Here is a 19894-nt window from a genome sequence, read left to right as displayed (position 1 = left end):
AAAGTTTCCAGTGTCAAACTGGGCTTTCTCTTACCATTAATGATTTATTTTGTGACATCCAACACCCCTAAAGTAACTGGCTACTCCCTCAAAGGCCCCATTTAAAAAAACAGACCAAATCTTAGTGGTGTTTAGGTCAGAGGCATTAGACTTGAAGCATATGCTATTTTGTGAATTGTCGTGGTGAGCCTTATCTCCAGATATTTTTGATTCTTTAGATACATATTATGCACCTGGCACTATTATATTGATGTAGGACATGAGTTTACGTCACATATATAAAACTCTGCTCAATAATACTCTGGGTTCCTTTTCCCAGTGAAGAGAGATGACAACTCAGTCAAAGGCCGCTGAAAACACATAATTTTGTGAGCTGCACTGTTACTTTTTAATTGCGTGTTCTAATGAACTGTGCTCAAAGTCTTGTCTTTGTTCTTAGCACCATCTCATGGACTGCGCCTAAATGGGTAATATTAGTTTCAAACGTGTAAAGGATTATCCATTCCTGTTTAATAAAGAAAGAGGTCATTGCTGCGGAGCTAGACTCTGAAAAGCTCCTACAGTACCTTGTGTTTTAGCCTCTGTGTTTGTCATATATCACACAACTGCTTGCAAATAGAGAAATCATTGTGACAAAATGTTAAAAAATAATAATAAATGTCATGATCTTGGCTCATGTTTTTTCAGTTTTTTTGTTAATAGCCTGGCTAACCCGTGACAAAGAAACTTAGTTTAAAGACATGAGCGTACCTTGTGTTGTCGAGGTTAACAAAATTATTCAAAGTGAAATATATGTAAACCTGCAAAGCATTTTCTTGGAACTGACTAGATATGTATGTTAATCAAATGTTAAGATGATCTAGTAAGGCTCCAATTCATGTCTGAAATGAGCTTGACGGGACCAACAAAGCAAGCTGAACGAGAGGAGATTTTAAGTACAACCAGATCTTTAATGTGTTTCTTAGTAGAGTATTGAGTTTTTGGACAATTGCTGCAGATAGAAGGGCTCTAGTCCCATTGCCAATCAGAAGAAATATGCTAACAATAAGTAAGGCCATGACAGTCCTGTGCAATAGATAAATCTATGTGATGTCAAACTACTGGGTTTGTAAAATCGGTGAATTAAATAAGAGGCCACAACATTTTAATTGTTTCATATTGTGGGGATACTTACCTTTCAATAGTCATTTCATTATTGGTGATTGTCTAGGTAATTGCTTAGTTCTCTGTTTGAGATCTGCTTGATTAATACGAAGGGCCCTAAACTATCATAAACAGACAGGTAGCCTGCGCATAAACAGCTAATCTTTTACACACACAAAGTAGAAAACTTCAGAACTATAACACATTTTTTATATTGTGGAAAACGATAGAAGGAATTGAATTTGTTGAGGCCTGTCTTTGATGCAGATTCATCCAGCTTTCACCCTGAACATGTGAATGAAAAACCCCTGGTGAATAACTGGGGATATAACCGGTAAGGGATGGTTTGGGGTCTCCCTTCTGTACCGATCCTTCTTGTTATATTTGCCTCGGTCTACACCAGTGTATATTTAGTGTTCCTGTGGCACCTTAGGGAAACTGTTTGTGTTTCAGGAAGGACCCTCTTCGTGTCCACGTGCTCAGAATAAATAAAAATAAATGTATTTTTGTACCCCAGCCTTAAGCTGTTCACTTGAGTTCCATAGAGATTCTGCCTTTCATTTTTCCTCCTCCTCCTCTACCTTCTCCCCTTGTAGTTAAACATCTGACACTTCAATGTTATCGACCAGAAGTATGCTGATGACACCCAGCTGTGATAAATCTCGAGAAGGAGGCAAGGACCATTTTTGTCAGTTATCTATAAGCTGTCCACTCCTGAGTGAAGCACAGCGGGCTAGGTCGAAAACTCAACAATTCAAAGATACAGTTGTGGGGACCTTCTCCCTTCCATTGAGCCCTTCTTGAAGAAACTCTGCAAATGTATCATATGAGTATGAAAAACAGAGTAAAGTCTCTTTCAGCAGTCAATGTTGCCAGTTTGTTAAAATGTGCAGCTTCCATCACCTCATACACTGGAACATCACCACTTTTCTGCCTTCCAACATCTGGACCTTTCTTATTAGAACTTTGCTGTTCCCAGCATGTAGCCTCCTACCAATGAGACGACAAGGCTAACAATCAACAAGAAGACAAGAGCTGGTCAAATATGTGATTTTAAGTTATCATAAGGAGACCCTGAAATGTCTCAGCCAACAACTCACATGCACTTTAAGAACATGCACAATCCTTAAAGCAGTCGCGCATGACGGCCATTCTAACCTCATTGAACATTTTCAAAGATACCCACAGCAGGCTTCTTCATATTGAGCCAAAACAACCTTTCACTTGTTTTGCTGTTGAATAATAAGGATTATAAATAACATCACGACTTACATCACGATTTGTCATATACAGTGAACAGATTCTAGTATTTTCCCAGATCTGGTGGTATATTTGACACGCAGATCAGATGATCATTGATAATAACAGTAAGTGTGAGGAAATTTGTTGCCTGCTTCTCTTCTACTTTTCTGCTTTTGAAGCACCATTTCTGTTGGTAAATTCACATCTTCAGTACAGTTAGTCAAAGAAAAGCACACACTATATGTTAATTCAAAGAAACTCACTGTGAAGTTTAACGTTTTTGAGCAGATTTTGATCGTGTGATGTCTTGTTATTGAAATGGATTTCTTTTTACGTGCATTTCCAAGTTCACAAGGTTGCGTCCATATTTATGTAAAAAGTTTTTGAGGAGCAATATTAAAATACCAAAATATAATTCACTGTGGATGTTCGGTGGCCCTAAATCATGATTTAGCAATGCATTGGACTCCTAAGATAAACCAAACTCCTTAATCCGAAGTTGAAGTTTTAAAAGTGGTAAGTGTCTGAGGTTCTAGAACGCCCATAACATGCAGCTAGGAGCACAAAATATTTGATCTTCAATAATCTTTTGGAAAATTTAATAATTCTGAAATGTCTGCAGATTTTCACAGCACATACACTGTTGTACTGACAATAATGGGTAATAGGCAACTCTGCAAGCTTATGCATTCTGATTTGAGTTAAGGTTGTTTTGTGCAATAAAATCCAAATCATTGATCAAGGTCCATTGAATTCTGTGTTTTAAGTGATTGCAGAATCCAGTTTAATTCCACTGTTGCACAGCTTTATAACTGCTCTGCCTTGAGAGATGGCAAGTCTTTGTCACATACTTACAAGACATGGGTGTGAGAGGAGAGTTTATAGAGACAGACTAAGAGATCCTACTACATATTGTGCCCTTGAATGAGGTGGATATGGATTTCTAAAGTGCTCATATGTTCTAATGATCCCTATCAGCCAGTGTTCTGGTGAAGCCCCCGGTGCACACAGGGCTTATCAGTGACCAATTGTGGGAACTGGGTCAGTGTACTTCTGATGTCCTTGAGCTGATCCACCATACTATTCAAATATTGAGCACCAAGTACAACCCTTCAGCAATTGCCTTCTGTCAAGATGTCCCTTTAAAACAGGGGTTAAAAAAGGGAAGATGCCCACAAAACACTCAGTCCAACTCTGGCACATAGTTAACTGTAGACTAGGTTGGACCCAAAAGCTCATATTCGCTACTCCATAATAGGATGCAGAACAACTGGGCTCCCTCGGTAGGACTAGAGGGTTTGACAAATGGGATCTTATTGGGCTGTCACAAATCAGGGACCTCTGGGGGGCAGGTGGGGTGCAACTTAGCGGACAAGGAATATTTTAGATATATGCAAGTCCAACACTCCCTCCAAACTAACCTTCCAGCAGGGACTTCCCCACCAGAATCCTCTCCCTTGGAGGACAGACTGCTTGATGGATACCTGCCAGACATGGTCATCTCCCTCACGTCTAGTATAAAAAACTCATCAACAATACCCCGGACCCGCTTGTATCCTTGAGGGAGCAATGGGAGAGAGATGGGCTAGAACTAGATGATGAAGAATGGCAGCAATGGGACCGTGTCCTCTCCACGGGAAGTCACAATTTCATCTAGACTACGACTTGTCCAACTTAAAATTCTACACAGGTTCTATGTCTCTGGCCCTAGACTGGTACACATGGGTAGGGCTAGTGACGGGCTATGCAGGAGACAATGTGGACTAGAGGGCTCCTTTATGCATATTATATGGGAGTGCGGGCTGATTCAGGAATATTGGAGGAAGGTGCACGAGTGCAGGAGTACAGTCTGGGAAGTTGTGATTAGGCCCGAAGACAAGCGGTGCCTTTTGAACGTGTGAGAACCCACAGACCTCAACAGCAAGGTCAAGCTATGGGCGACTCTGGGTCAAATGGTGGCAAAAAAACATTGCTCGTCTATGGGGAGCAACTGCTCCGCCGACACTGGCACCCTGGTAGGCGGACATGGACTAGTGTATGGTTAGGGAAAAAACTGTTTACGTTGCACGCTGTTGACCCCAAAAGTGGATGGCTTTCTGGGGTAGATGGAATGTGTATTGTGGCAATATTTGTGAACCCCATCTTCTTCCCTCCCTTGACAATCCAATATCGCCATAACTAACATATCATTATGTTTTTGCTGTGTAAAGAGTGCTATGACATGCATCGATCTAATGTTCAGAAATGTGCTGTTGGGGCCAATTTGTATCTGTAATGAAGTGACCTGACCGTTTGTTAATAAAAACAGAATGCCAAAAAAAACAAGCATTTACAATGCAACGGTCTCGCCTTTGCAAAAGTTAGAGCTATTGGCATTGGAAATGACAAATTTTTTATTTATGTGTTGGTTTTGAAAACAGAGAAATAAATGGCATTGTCATTTACAATGCCAATAGCTTAATCTCTCACAAATGCGAGACCTATTGCATTTGCACAGACACACACAGAGAGCCACACACACAAACACACACAGAGCCACACACACACACACACACACACACACAGCCACACACAGAGCCACACACACACACAAAGCCACACACACACACAGAGCCACACACACACACACAGAGCCACACACACACAGGGCCACACACACACAGAGCCACATACACAGAGAGCCACACACACACAGAGCCACACACACACACACAGCCACACACACAGCCACACACATATACATAGAGCCACAGACCACGCAGCTCTTGGTGTGTCCTATCTGAGTTGGCAATTATCACCCCGCTCTCGGTATACTTCCCCCAGGTGTTGTTTACTTTGCAGCAAGTTCGGAAGTAGACGCAGGATGTGAATGTAGCCCTCATACTCCTCTTCACTTCCCTCGTACATTTGTGCAGCTACTTTTACCCCGTTTGGAACACCCCTCTAAACCTCTTATAACACCAGAAGTCTTCCATCATAGGCCACTGCCTACCAATCGCTCCCAACGAATAAAGTGGCCTCCTACTCGTTCTACCAAAAGTGCTTTGAGGTCATGCTGGGGTATGAGGCGCTTTGCAAATGCTACAATTCAATACATCATACCATTGAAGGCGGCGAGAAGCTAGTCAGCATGCCTCTTTCAGGCGCGCGTGGCATGCACGCCTCGTGCAGGCCTTCTTTTCAGACGATGCCTTTGTAATGAAACTCAAGCTGTGCTCTGCGCTGGTGTCACGTGGGGCAAACCTGACTCATTCACTGCTCAGGCCGGGCATGGCACCCCTACTGCTTAAACCTCACTCATTCACTGCCCAGGCTGGGCATGGCACCCCCACTGTTTAAACCTCGCTCATTCATTGCCCAGGCCGGGTATGGCACCCCCACTGCCGCGCAGTGGGCTCCGATGCCCGGGCACGCATTTCCCCGTGCTGTCCCTCGGGCTCCCCGGCAGACTCGGGCGGCCTCCGAAGCCTCTCAGCGCACAGTACTGGAATGAAGGCTGAGTATTAATAGGATGTCCTCGAAGCATATGGCCCCAGCTTACAGTTCGGGGGAGTCGTTCTTCAGGCGATGGATGGGGATAACCCCTGCATATGACGCGGGAAGAAATGGGAGGTTTTGGGCGGAATTCGGCTGGTGGAGGGTGGGGCGGACAGGGCGGAGGACAGGAGAAAGCGCCGAAGCAAAAGCCATTACTGTAAATTCAGCATCTCTCTGCATCTCCATAGCAACCCGTGCATTTGCTATTCCATCTCAACCAGTGACGGCGATTAATATTCTCTGTGTACACGGGGAGAGATGTAAACTGGGACTGTACAGATCAAGGGGGAGGGGAGGCCGTCCTCAGAACAAGGGAAATTACAGAAAGGCCCGGGGGTGGGTGAGGGGCAAAAAGAGAGGCAACAGACTGGAGAGACAAGCGCTCGCCATGACACAGCCCTTTGTCTCTAAGCCCCGTCCTTTTTAGACTGGACGCCCCGACTTACTGCTGGGGTAAAAGGTTCCTTATCTTCTTTATGGGGCCATCTGCATTTAGGAGGCCAGCCAATGGAGAAGAGGGTCGGGCGTAACCCTCACTACTGAAACTTACTCTAAAACATAAAATCTCGCAAGCTCGACTGCGCATGTGCGCAGTACGCCACGCGAGACCTAAAAAAGGGAAGGTGCCTTCACACAATGCATTTTTAGGTCTCGACTATTCCATCCCGCAGGGATAGATAGGCGAGTATATAGTAGGCAGTTCAAAATCTTTACCAACTGCGGATCACGTACAGTTCATGTGGACACAATCACGCGCATTGTCAACAGCTGCCACAACCACGCGCATTTTTTTCAGAGCTTCCATTTGCACCCAGACACTTTGTGCGCGCGCACCGCGCTCTCCCTCTGTTGCCACACGCATTAAACTCACCAGCACACCCCCTCCCTCTCCATACAGTCGCTCGAGTTCACGTCGGAGTGCTTTCCCCGACATGCTCTGCCCCACTGCCCCATTTGTCTGTGCCTCGCATCAGACTTCAAAGACTAACGCTCCCCCGCCCAACCCCCGCCACAGCAATGCCGAGAGCTTGTTTCCTCCAGTTTCCTCCTTTTCAGTTTTATTTCTTCCAGTTCGTGATTCTCTTCTTTCTTCCTTTGCCCCTCCAACCTCCGTTCTTGTTCCTCCTTTTTCGTTATATCTCCTGCCCCCTTTCCACCTCGTGTTCTTCCATTTATTTATTTACTTATTTATTTAATGTGCTTTTATATCGCGCGAACAGTACCCAAAGGTTTCCTTCCCCTCCCTTGTTCCTTCCCTCCATCCCGCGTGCACCATGCAGTACTTCCGCGGCTCACTTCTTTCCCCACATTTCTACCTGGGCTGCCTCTAATCCTGTAACCACCCTCTCCACTTCGCTGTCTCTTACTTCACGTGGCCTGTGTCTTTTCACTCGTCACTCTCTTGACCTCTCTGCGCAGTCTCTCGTGCTCCTTCTCTCCTTCCGCTATGCCACTCCCCCTCACTATACCATTCCATTGCACCTACTCCTCTACCCCCTCCATCTCTGGCTACGTCTCACTTCTTCCACATCATTACTTCCCCAGCCCTCCCTTTGCTCCCTCTCACCACCTGTAAGCGTCTTCAGGTGCACTCTCTTAAGTGTCCACACACCCTTTTCATGCCCTGTCCTCCCTCTCCTCCTGTACCCTCTAGAGCAGCACTCTCTTTTATAATGTTCTCTCATCCACTTTCTTCACATCACTTCTCTTTGCCTCCCATTTCTTACAATATTCCACCCCAGAGTCCACACCCGTCACTTTTTCTTTCCTTCCCTTCTTACGCATCCACATTTCATTCTTTTCTCTCTTCCCTCTGCTTCTCCTTTCTCTTCTCCCCTCCACTATTCCCTCAGAAGCTTTTTCCCTCCTTCTGCCTATGCTCGCTCCCTCACCCTTCTCCCACCCTCCATGCCCTTCACTTCTCAGCCACCGTCCCATCCTCATCTCATTGTTTTCGTCGTCTCCGCCATCGTCTCTTCTGTATCTCGTTATCTTCTCCTCTCTCGCCTCATTTTCTTTATTTTCTCTCCCTATGCTTATCCGTCCTCATCTCCTTCTGTTCTCCCCACCCCTCTTTCTCATCTTCCGATGTTCTTTCCTCGCCTTTCAGCGTCCTTCTTCCCCTCTTCCTGCGTAAACCCCTTCTCTTCTCCACATCTGTTTTATTCTCTCCCTGCTCGTCATTTCTAGCATGTTTTCCGTCCCAACCGCCATATGTTCACCTCCTCTCTCCCCTCTCCATCCTCCCTTCTCATCTCTTTCTGGCCTCACCCCGACCTCGCACCTTATTTTCTTCAGGACAGTCTGGATGCTTCACAGCTCCTCTGGCCTCCCTGCCCCCTCCCCCTGATCTCTTTCTTGCTCCTCTCCTCTCCTCTCCAGCCTCCTTTTCCTCTAGTCTCTTTCCACTCCCATCTCTTTTGAGTCTCTCTCTTCCACCTACATCCTCGCCCTTATCTCATCCACCCTCTCTTCTCTCCACCTTCCATCCTTTTCTCCTGGTCCTTCTATCCCACTCTTTATCCTCTCACCCCCATCTCTTTCCTGCCCGCTCCCCAGCTTCTCCATTTCTTCTATTTTCTTTTCTCTCTCCTTCCCCAGCTTCTGTTCTTTCTGTACTCTCCCCTCGTGATCCTGCCTCATCTTATCACCTTTTAGTTCTCCTCCCTCCATCTTCCACTTTTCCAATCGATGTTCACTCATCTCCCTCACCCTTCTCTCATCTTTAGATCCCATACCATCTCCCACTCTCCTTCCCCCTATCTAGTCTTGTGTTCCCTAGAACTCGCAGGTATTCAGAGGGTAGGAGGCTTCTGAGTTTCTAAAAGCACTTTGCACTTCAGGAAGTCTAGCCCACACAAGAACAGTCATCCCCCTTGAAAATCATCTTTCATGTGCTGAATCACGACTCTCCAGTTCAGGTGTGTGTGCTCTCTAGGGCCCAAGCATGATTAATTATTGGCAAACTGGCCTGACCCCTACCTAGGCTAGTGACCTCTCTGTGACAAAGAGCCATGCCTTGTGGACTACCAGATCCTGTACACCTGTGCTTGCATACATTCAGTTCATAGTGGGCACTTCACCCACACACTGCACCCTCACACACACTGTACACACTGCACACTCACACACACTGCACACACTGCACCTCACACACACCTCACACACTGCACCCTCACACACACTGCACCCTCACACACATGCACACACTGCACCCACACACACTGCACCCTCACACACACAGCACTCTCACACACTGCACACACTGCACCCTCACACACACTGCACCCTCACACACACCACCCCCACACGCACTGCACCCTCACACACACTGCACTCACACACACTGCACCCTCACACACTCTGCACCCTCACACACACTGCACCCTCACACACTGCACCCTCACACACACTGCACACTGCACCCACACACACTGCACCCTCACAAACACTGCCCACACAGCACCCTCACACACTGCACACACTGCACCCTCACACACACTGCCCACACTTCACCCTCACACACTGCACACACTGCACCCTCACACACACTGCACACACTGCACCCTCACACACACTGCACCCTCACACACACTGCACCCTCACACACTGCACTCACACACACTGCACACACCGCACCCTCACACACTCTGCACCCTCACACACACTGCACCCTCACACACACTGCACCCTCACACACTCTGCGCACCCTCACATTCTGCGCACCCTCATACTCTGCGCACCCTCACACTCTGCGCACCCTCACACCCTGTGCACCCTCACACCCTGCGCACCCTCACACCCTGCGCAACCTCACACTCTGCGCACCCTCACACTCTGCGCACCCTCACACTCTGCACCCTCACACTCTGCACCCTCACACTCTGCACCCTCACACACTCTGCAATGGAGCATACACTCCAAATACCACTCAGTGCCACATAATTACACTCCACATAATTACACTGCAATCAATGCAACATACACTCCAAATACTACAGAGTGCCAGATAATTACACGCCACATAATTACACTGCACTCAGTGCAAAATACACTCCAAAATACCACTCAGTGCCACATAATTACACGCCACATAATTACACTGCACTCAATGCCACATACACTCCAAATACCACTCAGTGCCAAATAATTACACGCCACATAATTACACTGCACTCAATGCAACATACACTCCAAATACCACTCAGTGCCACATAATTCCAGCCCCACATAATTACACTGCACTCAATGCAACATACACTCCAAATCCCACTCAGTGCCACATAATTACACGCCACATAATTACACAGCACTCAATGCAACATACACTCAGTGCCTCATAATTACACGCCACATAATTACACTCTTCTCAATGCAACGTAAATACACTCCACATGATACCACTCAGTGCCATATAATTACACACCTCATACTTACACTCTACTCAATGCAACATAGATACACTTTATCGATCTGTCTATCTATCTATGGCCCTCACTCTGTCTATCTATCGCCCTCACTCTATCTATCGCCATCTATCTATCGATCGCCCTCACTCTATCTATCTATCTATCGCCCTCACTCTATCTATATATCTATCGCCCTCCCTCTATCTATCTATCGCCCTCCCTCTATCTATCTATCGCACTCACTCTATCTATCTATCGCATCACCATAGCATCACTCAGCACCACCACAGCATCACTCAGGGGCACCACAACATCACTATGCGGTACCACAGCATTACTGTACGCCACAGCATCACTCGTCACCACCACAACATCACTGAGTGCCACCACTGCATCAATCTGTGCAACCATTCAACAACAACTGGTTCAAATATGTTCTCTCAATGTTTCAAGCTTTATTACAAATGCCACAAAAAGATGTTAATATTTCACTTCTGTTCTTGGATTTTTGTCACAATAAAATACAATGAACATAATCTTCACAAAAGTTATTTACAAAAGCTATTGCCATTATAAATTACAATAACTTTTATTTAAGAATTAATTATTAAAAAAAATAAAAGCCATTTTTATTTGTAATATCAATACATCTAAGTCACGTAAATACAACACATATTGCATTACAAATGCTATAGGTGTCACATTTGCGAAAGTTAAAACTATTGGCATTGTAAATGACAAAAAGCTATTAATTTCGCTATTTTCAAAACCAACACATAAATAAAAAATTTGTCATTTACAATACCAATAGCTCAAACGTTCCTAATGCGAGACCTATTGCATTGCAAATGCTTGTTAAGACTATTGTGGTCAACCCGTCAGGAGGAACAAAAAGCCAGGTTGTGGGCAAACTTGTCTCTGCACTTAGGAGGGAACTGCTGTCTCCTGCCCACCCCCAACCATAGTCTGGCTTATCACAAAGGCTTCAAAAAATATTTTTTTTATTCTGTTTATTGATCTTAACTGTGAACATACTCAATTTTCACTTAATGCATCAGACAACATATCCATAAACATATTAGGGTACAGACTCATTTACGCTTCACTCTTCCTGGGTACGCTGAAGCCAATAATGTTAGATTTAAAGATTCAGTGAATAGTCCCACTATTTCCCCTAGATTTCGACATTCTTTTTTGGACATCATCAAGCTCTGTAAAAGGACTACTATGTCAAGGCTCAGAAGTTCAATCCACTTATCCATTCACTCATCGAGGGTGCTGCCTTCGACCGCCAATGTCTACCAATGTCCCTCTTCACTATTAACAGTCCCGTTCCTATAAGAGTTCTGAAGCTGCAGGGGCCCCAGCCCTACATTCATCTATGATACCCAGTAACATTCTTTTAGGAGTCACTGTAATCTCCATCCCACCACCATAGACAAAGCACTGGCATTCTCCCGCCAGTATTGGAATATATTTGGACATTCACAGATGACGTGAAAGTATGTGTCGCTGGGAATTTTACAACACAAATGTTTTGAAGGAGGTCAGCAATACCTTTATTCTTCATTTTGTACACGATCAATATTGCAATTCCACTGTATCTGCAGTCAACCATGACTCATACACTTCTTACTTTCTCTTTTACAAGCACACCATACATGCCCATGTGTGCCACCCACACACAACTGGAAGCAGTGAAGGACCTCGTTTCAGGGGAGTAGCCGGCCAATTTAGAAGGGGGCGGCAAGTGGGCAACTATCCCTTCACAGGTTACAGTTAAAAGGGACTGTCGGCCCATATTAACTTATTGTTGTCACTAATGCCCTGTGGCACAAGATTAAGGACGTTATAAATGATGTGCCCATTCAGCTAAAAGAACCCTGCTGTGGATGGCATTTCATGTTACGTTACGTCCTCAGTGTACACGCATGATTGTTGTGTACACCGTGGCAAGAGGAAAGAGTCAAAAACACCAGAGGCTTGCACCTTGGGTACCTTAGGACAGGGCTGCATGCTCTAAGACTTAAGGCGGAAATGTTCCTATCCCAACGGGAAACATTCTTTAACACGCAACCATTACAACACGTAATGGTTACATCATGGTTTTAACAACGCAAGTCGTTACATTGACTTGCACTGGAGGGCGCCGTAGACTAAGGAATAGTGTGAATGACTATTCCAACACCTTCCCTACTGTACGTATACTGGAGTTGGAATAGTAATTCACACTATTCCTAAGTCCAGTGCCCTCCAACGCAAGTTGATGTAACGACTTGCGTTGTCAAAACAGCGATGTAAAATACTGCATTGTGATGGTATGTGTGGTATCATCATACATTCCATCCGAACAGAGCAGAATATGGGAGGTGACTTATAGGGGGTCATTAGAACATATGCATTAGATAAAGTAACATCTAGACACAAAGGGGCTTATTAGGATGGCGGTCAGACGTTTCTGGCTGCCACCGTAGGGGAGATTGGGTCCGACCATCATGCGTGCGGCGGTCCCGCCCATGGTATTATGATGTGACCACCGCACGCATGGTGGTGATTGGGTCCGACCGCCATGCTTCCAGCGGTCCCACCCGTTGAATTTATTTTTTTTTTTAAGACCTTTATTACTCAAAGTGCATGGTACACATCATTCAGCTTACAACCCGCCAGGGCCAGCTGCGTATGTCTTTAACTGTTTAAACATTAGTAGATGAACACAGCCTCAAGGCCGACAACCCTGAGGTTCGGCGGCGTAAATCGTTCCATTTCAGCACTTCACAGTCATCAAAGCATTTAGTAATATGGAGGTATAGGCCTGTAGGGTTTTCTCTTTTTCATGTAAATCCGTAGTTACAGAACTATGATTGCACTCATCATCATCGTCAGATGGATAGTGGCCCGCTCCCACTCATGTGTGTCATGAGGAAATGTGTCAGCTAGGTCCGCCCTCCAAGTGGGCGCGGGGCAGCAGCATCAGAAGACGAGGCTGTGCGACATCTTAAGTGTGTCGGTGAGCGAGTACCTATACAGCGTATCATCCCTAATAGGAGTGGCCGATGTTGATATTGGTGTTCAGTTAGGATTACCTCGGCTATGGCTGCTACTCTCAAAGGCCCCATGGTGTAGTATGTACAGTAACTAACTTCAAAGAGCCTGGTCAAAAGGGAAGCGGGACCAGTGTTTCAATAACCTTCAAAACGATAACATGGGAAGTATACATTAAAGGGAGGGGGAGTATGGGTAGATACAGCCATGTGTTTACGGAAAGAAGTGCGGTGTCCCACCCGTTGAATTATGATGGGCCCTGCACCGCAGCGGTCGCATTCCGCATCGATAACATTGTGGCGTGCGGTGCTGGCAGCAACGCTGCATTGCGAAAACGAGCATGTTGTGCATTTCACTGCACTACGTGGCCGGCACTGCACTGTGCCTGCCACTTGGTGCAGTGAAAAGTAGGGGGGTACCATGGTTACCCCCCCCAGTGTACCCACACACCCCTAACACACCAACACAATCCCCTCCAACCTTTCCATAGCAGAGAGACCGCCGCGGAAAAGCTGACTTCCGCATACATCCTAATCCGGAAGGCGGAAAAAACTAGGCACCAACACCATTTAAGCGGTCCACCTCCGCCGGCCAGGCCAGCGGGCGGATTGCTACCGGCGGAAAAGTGGCGGACATACTTTCACACCACCGCGGTCACCACCGCCATCGTAATCTGACTGGCGGTTTTCAAGGTTACGATCGCGGTGCGGAGGCCACTGCTGGCCCGGCGGTGGCGATCCACCCGCCATCGTATTAGGCCCCAAAGTATATGTCCTGCTCTACTTTCTACTACCACATCGAGTAGGAGCTGAATGTGTGGTAAAGCATGACAGGTGAGTTAGGGCTTTAATCAGACAGGGCTCTGTTTCTGACACAGACTATCTACCCTATGTAGGGCGACATATGTTTTAACCCCTCCCATGCTCGTGACGGAACCGTTCCGTCACGAGCCTCGGGTGGGCTGTGCTGGTGACGGAACAGTTCCGTCACGGCCCGCTCGCCGCGCCTGCGCTGACGTTCTAACGGGCGGGCGGGTCCGTGACGGAACCGTTCCGTCACAAGCACAGCTCACCCGAGGGCCGTGACGGAGCGGTTCCCTCACGAGCACGGGACCGCCGCGCGGCCCCGCCTCCCCCTTAGCGCTGCGGCGGCTAGGGTTAAAGACAATTGGGTAAGGTAAAATTTGGGATGGCCACTTTCATTCATTGGTTCAAGGTTTCTTTCATCACTTTGGGGGCTGAATACGTGATATATGAAACTGAATATATTGTTTTAGTGAGAATATTGATTTCAATAGTACGTGAATAGTAGGGCAGGCAGAAGTGCAGTAGTGTGGCACGTTTTTGTTTTAGTGAGGTCCTTGTTGTTAGTGAGCTGTTCCGTGAGAAAGTCGATAAATGTAATTAAACGTATCTGAAGCAGCAGGCCATGAGGCCCGGACTGGCCATAGCGGGCACCGGGCAATCCCCCGGTGCGCCGCACAGGTGGGGGCCGGTTTTGGGCCCCTGAGGGCAGATTTTATTACAGGGCATAGCTGCAAAATCGGCCGAAAACCGGCCCTGGCAAAGAGCTCGGCGGCACCCCCAATCCCCGGAGTGGGAGGGGGGGCGGTGGCGGGGGGGGGGATAGTTTATCCTTCGCTTCTATTCTAAAATTGTGTTCCCTGTTTACTTCTAAGAGGGCTCGTGGCAGCCTAAAATGTACAAACAGAAGTTGCATTGAAATCAATAAATGTGGTTGAATAAATCATACTATATTTTGTAATAAGTAGAATGGGCAAAATATCAGTGACCTACATATCTGCTTGTTTATATTGTTGAAAATGATAGCCATAGGCAAACCTTTCCTTAAATGATTCTGCACTGTCTACATGCGGTGTTGTGCAGTGTTCCGGTTGAGTGTAATTGTTTTTCTAACATGTGGCATGTAACTGATGAATATGCCAATCACTGTAGTATTAGTAACACTACTTGATTTTGTAATAATCCATACCCATATAAAGATCATGGTCTTCAAACGATGCATATGCTTTTAGATCAGACATCACTAGTTTAATGGTATCAGTTTCTCACAGACTTACATGGGATCCTGGAGAGGGTATAGCACCTAAGGTAAGAAGAAAATAGTGTGGTACTTGCATAGTCCCTGAGTCTAGAATCTGAAAGTTGATTTTAGCTCAGGTGATGCCATCCTTTAGTGGATTTGCGGTAAGACTCACATTAGATGTGCTTCCCGAAAAGCGTAAAGAGGGAAAATTCTGGTGATGCTCCACACTGACTGTGAATGGAGTTTGATGATCTGGCAGGCAGTGCCCAAGTAACAATCCCCAATGTTATAAATAAACAAGAGAATGAAATTTTATTTCCAAGTAGCCTCCTATCAATACATCCAAGGTGAATAAATGCGAATACTTTTTGATACAGATGTTGATGGTGCTAATCTTGTTGCATTGAAGTGGTGGGGTTGTTGGGACAGAATGAGGCATCTGTGGAACAGATTCTGCTAACTTTGTGCATTTGTCCAGGTTGGGCGGAGTTGGTTGGACGCTCTCAGTTCAAGTGCAATGTCCTGAACAGGATTCAGCTGCAGACTAGTCGATAAATAACAACCTAGCAATCATAATTAGAGTTCACGATCAACATAAGATTTTAAAAGGAAAAAAGGAGCTACTAATAAATTCAAATTCTGATATTTATTTACATATATATTAAAAAATTGACACAAAATTATATATACATACATAAAATAAATGACAAGGTAATCAGATGTATTCTGGCTTCAAAAGGCAGCCAGTTCAGGGATTTTAAGTCAGGTGTAATATGAGAGTGCTTTTTTGACCCAGTTATGAGCCTCGCTGCAGCGTTTAGAGAAGCTCTTAGAGGTGCGGTAGTAGTTAGCGGGAGTCCGCAGAGGGCGACGCTGCCATATTCTATTCGAGGGATGACTAGTGATTGTACTGCGGTTTGGAAGTCATTGGCTGGGAGGAATGCTTTAAGTTTCCTCAGGGTATTGATTTGGAAATTCGCTCCCTTAGTAGCCTTGTTGATGTGTTGCTGCCTTGTTGATGTCTTGTTTATTGTATCCTGATATTCAAATCAGACATCAATTCAGGTGTCCAATTAGTTGTCCATCACTTCTAATACCTCTGATCCTTTTAAAGAAACGTTCTAAAGAAAGGACATCATTTGAGTCAGCCTGACTTTTACCTTATGCATATCGTTTCGAAATAACATATTTGGCTTCTCCAGCAGAAGGCGCTGGTCGCCGAAACGCGCGTCGAGAATTATTAGGCCATTTCTATTGTTTTAATGAATTTTTATAATGTGTTGTGAATTATGTATGATATTTACAAATTATTTTTCATGTATTATGTTTGATTACCATGTCATTTATTTTATGTATATATAATTTTGTGTCAATTTTTTAATATATATGTAAATAAATATCAGAATTTGAATTCATTAGTAGCTCCTTTTTTCCTTTTAAAATCTTATGTTGATCGTGAACTCTAATTATGATTGCCTAGGTTGTTATTTATCGACTAGTTGTTTTTCCCTGACCTAGGAATCTCAAATCCATTGTAATCAGGGGGTCCTTGATAACTATACTTCAGCTACAGACTAGGCATGAACACAGATTGACTGAACTGTATCGGCCATACTGTGAGGCTGAAAACAGTCAATAGAAACCTGGCGATTTTTCTTAGATCCTGGTAGTGGTGGCCAGATCACAGCGTGTGCTTTTTACAGCTGGTACAAAAACGTCTTCCTAAAGTCAACAATAGAGGAATTACTATTGGAAGTAAAACATAAATGTGTACAGTCACATACTTAATATGTGTATCAATCAAGAGGTTCCCTGACTAGGACTCGCCAAGCAATCCAGTCAAATGAGAACAAGCATTGAAAATGCAATAGGTCTCGCAATAGAAGAGTTTGACATTTTTCGTTTTGCATATAGATGAGTGGCGTTGCGTGGATGAGTGGCGTTGCGTGGATGAGTGGCGTTGCGTGGGTGAGTGGCGTTGCGTGGGTGAGTGGCGTTGCGTGGGTGAGCGGCGTTGCGTGGGTGAGCGGCGTTGCGTGGATGAGCGGCGTTGCGTGGCTGAGCGGCGTTGCGTGGCTGAGCGGCGTTGCGTGGGTGAGTGGCGTTGCGTGGGTGAGTGGCGTTGCGTGGGTGAGTGGCGTTGCGTGGGTGAGTGGCGTTGCGTGGGTGAGTGGCGTTGCGTGGGTGAGTGGCGTTGCGTGGGTGAGTGGCGTTGCGTGTGTGTGTGGCGTTGCGTGTGTGTGTGGCGTTGCGTGTGTGTGTGGCGTTGCGTGTGTGTGTGGCGTTGCGTGGGTGTGTGGCGTTGCGTGGGTGTGTGGCGTTGCGTGGGTGAGTGGCGTTGCGTGGGTGAGTGGCGTTGCGTGGGTGAGTGGCGTTGCGTGGGTGAGTGGCGTTGCGTGGGTGAGTGGCGTTGCGTGGGTGAGTGGCGTTGCGTGTGTGAGTGGCGTTGCGTGTGTGAGTGGCGTTGCGTGTGTGAGTGGCGTTGCATGTGTGAGTGGCGTTGCATGTGTGAGTGGCGTTGCGTGTGTGTGTGGCGTTGCGTGTGTGTGTGGCGTTGCGTGTGTGTGTGGCGTTGCGTGGGTGAGTGGCGTTGCGTGGGTGAGTGGCGTTGCGTGGGTGAGTGGCGTTGCGTGGGTGAGTGGCGTTGCGTGGGTGAGTGGCGTTGCGTGGGTGAGTGGCGTTGCGTGGGTGAGTGGCGTTGCGTGGGTGAGTGGCGTTGCGTGGGTGAGTGGCGTTGCGTGGTTGAGTGGCGTTGCGTGTGTGAGTGGCGTTGCATGTGTGAGTGGCGTTGCATGTGTGAGTGGCGTTGCATGTGTGAGTGGCGTTGCATGTGTGAGTGGCGTTGCATGTGTGTGTGGCGTTGCGTGTGTGTGTGGCGTTGCGTGTGTGTGTGGCATTGCGTGTGTGTGTGGCGTTGCGTGTGTGAGTGGCGTTGCGTGTGTGAGTGGCGTTGCGTGTGTGAGTGGCGTTGCGTGTGTGAGTGGCGTTGCGTGGCTGAGTGGCGTTGCGTGGCTGAGTGGCGTTGCGTGGCTGAGTGGCGTTGCGTGGGTGAGTGGCGTTGCGTGGTTGAGTGGCGTTGCGTGTGTGAGTGGCGTTGCGTGGTTGAGTGGCGTTGCATGTGTGAGTGGCGTTGCATGTGTGAGTGGCGTTGCATGTGTGAGTGGCGTTGCATGTGTGTGTGGCGTTGCATGTGTGTGTGGCGTTGCGTGTGTGTGTGGCGTTGCGTGTGTGGCGTTGCGTGTGTGAGTGGCGTTGCGTGTGTGAGTGGCGTTGCGTGTGTGAGTGGCGTTGCGTGTGTGAGTGGCGTTGCGTGGGTGAGTGGCGTTGCGTGGGTGAGTGGCGTTGCGTGGGTGAGTGGCGTTGCGTGGGTGAGTGGCGTTGCATGGGTGAGTGGCGTTGCGTGGGTGAGTGAATGGTTAGCTGTTGCTTATGCGACGTATAGCACTTAATACTAAAGTAGGCAGACCTTCTTAGCCTTTGTGAGAATAATAGCAAAATAAAAATAAAAACCAGATCAAGTCAAGGACGCAAACGGCACCATGCTATTGTTTATTTACTCAGATGATTTGCATAAAAATGTAACTTGTGAGCACGTTTCTCTAACTCTCCAATAATCCCATTACAACACTTTGTACAAATGAGATTGGGACTCATCCTTCCGAAGTCGAGAAAAATGTGCAACGCTGTGTTGAAGTTAATTTTTTTAATTAACAAAATGCAAATAATGTGGAGAGATTTCAAGTGATTCAGGAATGGGCGCCCTTGTAAAGAGAAAGTACGGCCGGCCTGGGCAGTGATAGGGGAGGAGGGAGGAGAAATGCGAGTCACGGCAGCAGCAGCCTTTGATGTGCCTGCCGGCCGGCCGTGAATAATTAGGGGGTGAGAAATGCGCTCGGAGGGCTGCCTTTGATGTGGTAATGCGAGGCAGGCAGGCAGGCGGCTGGTGGCATTGTGCACGCGCTTTTTAGGGCTTGCGCAAGCGCAATGACCTAAAAAGCACATGCACTTGAAGGAATCGCCAGTGGAATCGCCAGTGGATAAACACTGGATAAGCCCCTATAGAGCTTCGCCAGCTATGCGCTGAAGCGCATCAGCAGGCGAGCCCTAAAAACTAATCAGCATTTGTACATTTTTTTTTTAAATGGAAGAATATATTTGTATGATCATCTGTTAAGTACACCATCCTTGTACAGAGTTCATATGTCTTCACTCAATTTAAGTGTCCAGAGTCCACCCTGAGATAGTTTCAATGTTCCCGAAAAAACCAACAAAGAAATGTGGAATTTTTTTATAGTCCACATTTCCTATGAATAAATCCTGTTGCTTGGTATATTATAGAAATTGTAACTTCCCTTGGTAGAAAAGTCATGCAGGAGCATAGCTACTATTGGTGCAGGCTGTGCAGTGCACCGGGGCCCTGACGTGGGAGAGGCCCCAATCTACCCTGCACCAGTTGATGCTAATTCAAAGGCTGC

Source organism: Lissotriton helveticus, chromosome 11, assembly GCF_964261635.1.
Source record: "Lissotriton helveticus chromosome 11, aLisHel1.1, whole genome shotgun sequence".
Taxonomy (NCBI): Eukaryota; Metazoa; Chordata; class Amphibia; order Caudata; family Salamandridae; genus Lissotriton; species Lissotriton helveticus.
This window is presented reverse-complemented; position numbering follows the sequence as displayed.